Source organism: Procambarus clarkii, chromosome 52, assembly GCF_040958095.1.
Source record: "Procambarus clarkii isolate CNS0578487 chromosome 52, FALCON_Pclarkii_2.0, whole genome shotgun sequence".
Lineage (NCBI taxonomy): Eukaryota > Metazoa > Arthropoda > Malacostraca > Decapoda > Cambaridae > Procambarus > Procambarus clarkii.
In genome coordinates, this window is record NC_091201.1 from 17,161,213 (window position 1) to 17,169,929 (window position 8,717).

Genomic DNA, 8,717 nt, shown 5'->3' on the forward strand with positions numbered 1-8,717 from the left:
CTCTTCTAAACACAAGTACGTTCCCAGTGAACTAAATTTGCCTCTTATATTAATCCATAATGACATAATCTACTGTGTGTAAACAATTTTTAAACATATTGGGTTTCCAGGTGTGTTGAAGCAGCCTGAGGTGAGACAAATTCCCACGCCATGCTAGTGGGTCACGTTTTCCATCAGGTTCTAGATGACACTGTCGCCCAACCACGCTACCGTTCACTGTTACTGCTGAGCCGCTGATCTTACGTTAATTTACTAATTAACTACTTTTGAATTGCTGAGATTTAATAATATCTCTAATATATATTTCATTTACGTGAGCTAGGAATTTAATAATCATATTTCTTATAGCCTCATGAACCTTTAGATAGGAACAATTTTCTTGTCTAACATTTATTATAATATGATCTTATCATTAATCACATTACTGAATACTTATACAAATTCTATTTCTTAGTAAATCTTACTAATTTCTTTCGAGGAAGAACAAGCCTCGATTAAGTGTACTAGAAGTTATTCAGCTTCTAGTCTTAACTCCCAATTGTGAAGTTTGGGAAGGTTTAACTCTTGAATAATAATTATTCTTACAGTCTATTAATGTCCAACAAATAATTCTTGATGATTACATTATCCACAGGCACTGGTATCTCAGTCCGTTTTATTGCACTAGTTATCTGTTTCCCTCTTCAGTAAAAATAGGGTGGTAATTCAAGTAATTCAATTCAATCAATTAAATATCAATATATTAAGAGTTAACTTTCCTTCACGGCACTATACATCACTGACTCTGATTGAAGGTCATGAACAAATGAAACTGCATGTGACCAGATCTGATCTGGGTAGTTAATCTCTTTAACATCTAGCCAATGGACTTGTGGTGAGTGCACAGTTGAGACTAGAGATCTAGATATAAGATTATAGATGTTGGCATGGGGTGGCTCTACATCAAGTATTCTGTCAACCATAGTAGGTGGTGTCCCAATAGAAGAATCTGTCTTGGTAGGGTCACCTTCGTCTTTTGCATCAGTCTCATCAGCAGTCATTTTAGCTTACTTCATGTGGTCTAGATGTTCATTTATAAACTCTCCTGTCATAAAATTCTTCAGTTTGTACTTGTTACCCTTGATAAGCTCTATTACCTTATATAGACAAAAAATTGTCTTAGCTTGTACATAGGGCCAAACCTGTGTTGGTTAAGTACCATTACTACCGATCTGGGTTGCTCCTGAGCTACCGTGCAGTGAGGACGTGTCGCCTGCTCGCTCCGGTAGTTTGAGGTGGTTGACGTTTTCGCCGGCAGGGGATGTGGGTGTCTCTACCCTCCCTGCTGTTCCTGGTGGTGTGGACGCGGCGCATTTACGATGGGCGGCCATCTTCCCCCTGTCGTGAGGGTAAACTCCATCGGTTTGGAGTTTACTGGCCGTGCTGGATACCCGCTGGTGGACGTGGTATTGAGTGCCATGCTTCGTGTCCCGGTTGGGGACGTATATGGCATTGAGCTGGTAACTGCTCACCGTGTTGTTGTCAAGTTTGTGGGTGAGGCGGTGTACCGTGCTTTCTTACGGAGGTACGAGGGACGTACTTTGCAGCTACAGGACGGCACCGGGTCTGTAACCATTTCATACCGTAGTGGTGCTGTGACATATGTCAGTGTTCATGGCGCCCCCATGGAGTTTCCCGAGACTCTCCTCCGGCGATTCTTCCAGAGGTACGGCTCCGTCGTCAGTGTGCGGATGAACTCACTGTCGTCTGGCACGTATTCGGGTGTGAAGACCAACATTCGGACCCTCGGGATGCGACTGAGGTCGGACATACCGTGTTCTGTCCGGCTGTTGGGGTACTACGTGCGTGTGTTTTATGCCCGGCAACCCCGTACTTGCTTCCGGTGTGGCTTGTTGGGGCATCAGGCTGCCGGGTGTACTGCTGATCCGGTCGCTCCTGTGAACTTGTTCCGTGAGGAGGATTTCCCGCTCCCTCTGGAGGAGGACTCCGGGGGGGAGGAGGTGAGCGTCCCGTTTGCTGCTGAGGCTCCCCCAGTGTCACCCGCCGTTCCCCCGGTTGTCGCAGACCTTCCTCCGGGTGTTGCGGTGCCGTCGGATGTTCCTCCTGACCATGTCTCTGGCCCTGCCGTTCCCGTGGACCTTCCTGGTGATCCCTGTGGAGCGTCGCCGTCGGCTTCCTCGTCTTCGGCTGTGGACCCTGGCCCTGCGTCCTCCCCTCGGGTTCCTCCTGTGCTGGGTGCTGGGGTGGCTGCGGTGCCTCCTGCTGTGTGTGGTACGGTTCCCCCTGTGGTAGAGGCTGCTGCCGTTCTGCGACGGGCGTCGGTTCGCCCGGTTCGTGTGGCCAGTGGTTCTGGGTCCGCCTCCGGCTGTGAGGATGTGCGGCCAGTGCCCAAGCGGTCCAGGCGTTCTTCTACTGCTTGGGCTGATGCGGAGGACTACGACGCAGGTGGAGCTTCGGGGGATGATGTGGCGCCTCCGGGTGCTTCGCGCTCTACGACGCTGGTGGTGGCTGACGTCCATGTGTCTGCTGTTGAAGACGTTTGTTCCTATGATTTACCTCCTGTTCTTTCTCCTGCATAAGGTTCTCCGCAGTGGGGGGTGGTCGCTCCTACTGACGTGGATGGTGAGAGTTCTGGTGCGAGCCGAGGCATCAAGCTGGTACTGAAGAAGGATGCCAAGCGTGGGGGGTCCCGGCAGGAACAACGTCCGGTGGTTGACGCGGGGGGGCCCTGTGAGGCGGCCGAGGAGGCTCCCAGTGCGCTGCCCATTGCCCGGCCTCGTGGGAAGGAGCCTCTCCCTCTCATCTTGGCCTCCGGGGTGGCGCATGGTGCGCAGCATCCTCTGCAGTTTGACATTATTGACCGCGTGCATCCTGTTCCATGGTGCCCTTCTTCCATCTGGGTACAGCGGGCTCGGTGTTTTGTTGTGGGTGTGCCGGAGTTGATGCCTGATCCTCGTACTGTTAATACTGTGCCTGTTCCGGATGACATCATGTTACTGTGGGAGGCATATTGTGTTCGGTTCCCGGCGGCGGAGTGGCCGGATAAGTATGAACAATTTGAGTAGTCTGTGTGCTTGCTGTGACCTGTGGTTTGTTTGCAATGTATTGTACCTATTGTGTGCCCTTCAGGCCGGTGTTGTGTTTTTCATGACTTGTTTTGTTGTATTTATTGTATTTCCGTTACCCTTCTGTCCAGTACTGTTGTTTCTTTTTCCTGTGTTTCATTGCGTTTATGTTCATTGTTGTGATTTTGTTGTAGGCCCTTCAGGCCGGTATTTAGTGTATTTGTATTAATTTGCTTTGTGCTTTGTATTTTTGTGTCTGATTGTTTGTTCTTGGTTTCTTATTTTATTATATTTATTGTATTGTATTTATTCGCATGTTCGCATGTAAAAATAAAAAAAAAAAAAAAAAATTACTACCGATCTGACAGTTATCTTACTGGGCTTAGCTCGTGTTTTCCTTGCTTGAGTAAACTCTGTTGTAGCCTTGGACAAGTGTTCTTGTATTTCCATGAAAACGAGTTGCATTTGTCTACGCTCTACTGGAACAAATTCATCTGGGTTATACAAAGGAGCAGCAGGGGGGAGGTGTACATTAATCAATTCATTAGGGAGGGGTATTATCTCTTCCATAAGGAATAGCAAAGGGTATCTCCTGTAGAGACATTAATTAAAGAATTTATGGCACATTGAACTAATGAATTCATCCCATTTACCGTTATCAAAATTCAAAGTGACTCTCAAGGCATCTAACACTTTCCTGTTAGTACACTCTGCTAACCCATTACGCGCTGGATGATATGGCATAATGCTACATATTTTAATGCTATATAAATCACACAAACTAGTTAAGATAAGAACATAAGAACATAAGAACAAAGGCAACTACAGAAGGCCTGTTGGCCCATACGAGGCAGCTCCTATTTATAACCACCCAATCCCACTCGTATACTTGTCCAACCCACGCTTGAAACAATCGAGGGACCCCACCTCCACAATGTTACGCGGCAATTGGTTCCACAAATCAACAACCCTGTTACTGAACCAGTATTTACCCAAGTCTTTCCTAAATCTAAACTTATCCAATTTATACCCATTGTTTCGTGTTCTGTCTTGTGTTGATACTTTTAATACCCTATTAATATCCCCTTTGTTATGTCCATTCACCCACTTGTAAACCTCTATCATGTCACCCCTAACTCTTTGCCTTTCCAGTGAATGCAACTTAAGCTTTGTTAATCTTTCTTCATATGAAGGATTTCTAATTTGGGGAATTAACTTAGTCATCCTACGCTGGACACGATCAAGTGAATTTATATCCATTCTATAATATGGCGACCACAACTGAACTGCATAATCTAAATGGGGCCTAACTAGAGCAAGATACAGCTTGAGAACCACACCAGGTGTCTTGTTACTAACGCTGCGATTAATAAATCCAAGTGTCCGATTTGCCTTATTACGAACATTTATGCATTGATCCTTTTGTTTTAAATTCTTGCTAATCATAACTCCCAGATCCCTTTCGCAATTCGACTTCGCAATCTCAACACCATCTAGCTCGTATCTTGTAACCCTATCATCATTACCTAACCTCAGAACTTTACATTTATCAGCATTAAACTGCATCTGCCAATCCTTCGACCATTTCAAAACCCTATCTAGATCAACTTGAAGTGATAGTGAGTCCTCCTCCGAATTAATTTCCCTACCGATTTTCGCATCATCGGCAAATTTGCAAATGTTGCTACTCAAACCTGAATCTAAATCATTTATATATATTATAAACAACAGAGGTCCCAGGACAGAGCCCTGAGGCACCCCACTTACAACATTTTCCCACTCTGACTTGACTCCATTTATACTAACTCTCTGTTTCCTTTGGTATAGCCATGCCCTAATCCAGCTTAATATAGCACCCCCAATACCATGAGACTCTAACTTTTTAATCAGTCTTTCATGTGGCACTGTATCAAAAGCTTTGCTAAAGTCAAGGTACACAACATCGCAATCCCTACCACTATCAACTGCCTCAACAATGCTAGAATAAAAAGATAACAAATTTGTTAAACATGAACGGCCATTTATAAAACCATGTTGCGACTCAATTATTAATTTATGTTTTTCAAGATGAAGACGAATTTTATTTGCTATTATAGATTCGAGTAACTTTCCCACAATAGACGTTAGGCTAATTGGTCGATAGTTAGACGCAAGTGATCTATCTCCTTTCTTAAAAACTGGTATCACATTAGCAACTTTCCAAAACTCTGGCACTCTGCCTGACTTTATTGATTTATTAAATATGGTAGACAGTGGGTCACAAAGCTCCTCTTTGCATTCTTTAAGCACCCTGGCAAACACTTCATCCGGCCCTGGGGATTTGTTTGGTTTGAGTTTTACTATTTGTTTAAGAACATCCTCCCTGGTAACTGTTAAACTCGTCAACCTGTCCTCGTCCCCACCCACATAGACTTGTTCGGCTGAAGGCATATTGTTAAGTTCCTCTTTAGTAAATACAGATACAAAATATTTATTAAAAATACTACTCATCTCTTCATCACTATCTGATATTTGACCTGTCTCAGTTTTTAATGGACCTATCCTTTCCCTAGTCTTCGTACGATATAACTGAAAAAACCCTTTAGGATTTGTCTATGCTTGCCCTGCTATGCGAACTTCATAGTTTCTTTTTGCTTTCCTTATCTCTTTTTTAACATTTCTAACCAGTTGTACGAATTCCTGTTCTAAACTGACCTCCCCTATTACAGATACTATTACTGAACTTGGTGTCATTACCTGAGAGAATTACTTTTGGCATACTGTATCTACAAATTATTTGGTCATGGAATGCACTGTCTATAGTTTCTACTGTTTTGTTCAGGATAGGCACTAGTTCCCAATACTGTGAAAAATTGTCAACCATTATAATCAAGTGTTTGTTTCCTTCTTCTGCTTCTGCAAAATTTGTCAACAAATCCATTGAAATTCATTCCCAAGGTGCTTTAGTCGCTGGGTACACATGAATTGGGTTAGGTCCAACAGTGTGACCCTTGTGCTGTAAGTAGGTTAAATATCTGTCAACATAATGAGCAATCTCGTTAGCCATTTTGGGCCAAAAATACTTCAATCGACCTTGCTGGGGTGTACGATCTTTTCCTGGATGTGCACTTGCAGGAGTATCATGGATAATCTTTAACACAGTTGGTACCAAAATATCTGGAACAACTAACAGACAACACTTCCTAGGGGGTGTCCCTAGCTTTACTACTCTGCACAGTAAATTGTCTTACATCACTAACTCTTCCAGTGGTACTGGAGGATTGTGAATCTGACGAGTATCTTGTTTAGTCAAAAACTTTATGACAGGTGCCCATATGGGGTTTGGTCTCTGTTCTGTTTCAACTACAGTAGTGTCTAATTCTGGGTAATTTCAGTGAATTGCAGATATGTGTCGAGAAAAAGCATCAGCTACAACATTTTGTTTTCCTGGGAAATAACCATATGTGGGATTGAGCTCTTGATTTGTGAGCAAATATCAGGCAAATTTTCCAATGGGGTTCTTATTTTTTAACAAATTAATTAATGTGATGATCTGTAAGAACACGAAATACGTAATTATAAATTATATCCCCTGAAGTGTTTTAGAGCCCATACAACTGCTAAAGCTTTATGTACTGTTGCACTATAATTTTTCTCTTCTTTACATAAAGTACGGCTAGCATAAGCTATTGTGTGATCAATGTGACCTTCGTTTTGAAATAATGCAGTGCCCAAGCCTTCACTAGCACTTCCAGCCTTCACAGTGACACCTAAGGTCATTAGCATCTGAAACCAATGTCAAAGGCTTAGAAAAGTCTGAGTACTTTAGGATAGGTGATGAGATCAATGTTTCTTTGAGCTATTTCAATGATTGTTTCTGGGCTTGTACCCAAACAAAGGAGTTCATCATTTCTTTGTAACTTGTAAAGTGGAGGGACTATGACAGAGAATCCAGCAATAAATAAATTATAAAATCCTACAAGACCTGTGAACTGTCTCATAGCTTCTGCAGTATGAGACATTGGAAAATCACTGGCAGCAAAAATTTTTATTCATTTAATGTAATTCCTGAAGGGGGTGACTGTATTACCTAGGAAATTAATCTTTTCCTCAAAAAATAAGCACATTGAGAGTTTTAATTTTAAATTTGCTTCTGCAAGCTTTGCAAGTACTTTCTCAATGTTATGAAATTGAGTCTGAACATCTTGTGACATAATTATGAGATTTTCAAGGTACATCAGAAGAATATTAGTTATCAATCTATGAAACAGGGTCATCATGAGCCTTGAAAATGGCTATTGGACTACTCCACAGCCCAACTGACATTCTTTTAAATGAAAATGACCACTAAGAATAATAAAGGCTGTCAACTGTTCACTTTCCTCATTGACTGGGATTTGCCAGAATCCTTGCAACAAATCTAACATTAATAATACTTTGTCTCGACCTATGCTTTGATGCTTTGCAACAAATCATTTAAGTCTGGAAGTGGGAAATGGTCAGGTATAGTTACTCTGTCAAGTTACTGGTCTCTATGTCCCATCTCGTTTTGGAACAAGAATCAATGGAGCGTTCCATGGTGAATTGCTCGACTCAATCACATCACCCTGTAACATTTCCTCAATAAGTCTATCAGCTTCTGCTCTCTGAGAATGCGGTAAACGGTATGCTGGCATAAATTGGTCTTGTTCTTTCCTCAAGGGGAATTTTATGGGTAATAAGAGGAGTGAGACCTAACTTTTCTCCTGGTAGAGATATAACTGCTCTATTCTTGCTTAAAATTTCCAAAAGTTGAACCACGGAGTCAGGGAAATAAGTAGGACTGAGGTGTTGCGCTTGCACCTGTGGCTGAGATCCACGTTCTCCTGGTGTGAGTGTACACACATTATGTTCAACGGAAACATCATCCATAACTCGCACCGGTTACGAGTAATGGGCAAAATCTATAACGTGAGTGCCAGACTGTAGATGGATGACGGCATTACTAGTGTTTGCAACATACAATGTAACGGTACCATCCTGAACTACGTGCCGGGAGGGTTCAACAAACGTACCATTCACTTTACATGTTTCACTTTCTCTAATGACATCCGATAGCTCAGACACTCCCTGAATCTTAACTGTTACTCATTTGAGAGAATGAGAGTGCAGCACAGTATCAGCAGCTGTAGAACCACTGACAGAGATGGAAGCCGCTAAGCGAGCAAGACAAGAATTTGTTAGGGCGTCCCCCTCCAGAAAGTCTCGATACTCTCTCTCCTGAGCAGCTGCACAACTATGATGCTTCAATTGACTGCCTGTTTTCTCGGGTATACTACTGCGACAAGGATCTGGCAAACCAAAGCTAGCAAGTTGGCTCTCAACAAGCAGTCTTAAACAGTCTCAGTGGTGTAGTGGTAAGACACTCGCCTGGCGTTCCGCGAGCGCTATGTCATGGGTTCGTATCCTGGCCGGGGAGGATTTACTGGGCGCAATTCCTTAACTGTAGCCTCTGTTTAACGCAACAGTAAAATGTGTACTTGGATGAAAAAACGATTCTTCGCGGCAGGGGATCGTATTCCAGGGACCTGCCCGAAACGCTACGCGTACTAGTGGCTGTACAAGAATGTAACAACTCTTGTATATATCTTAAATATTTATTGTATATTTCCCCCTTAACTGTTACTTTATTTC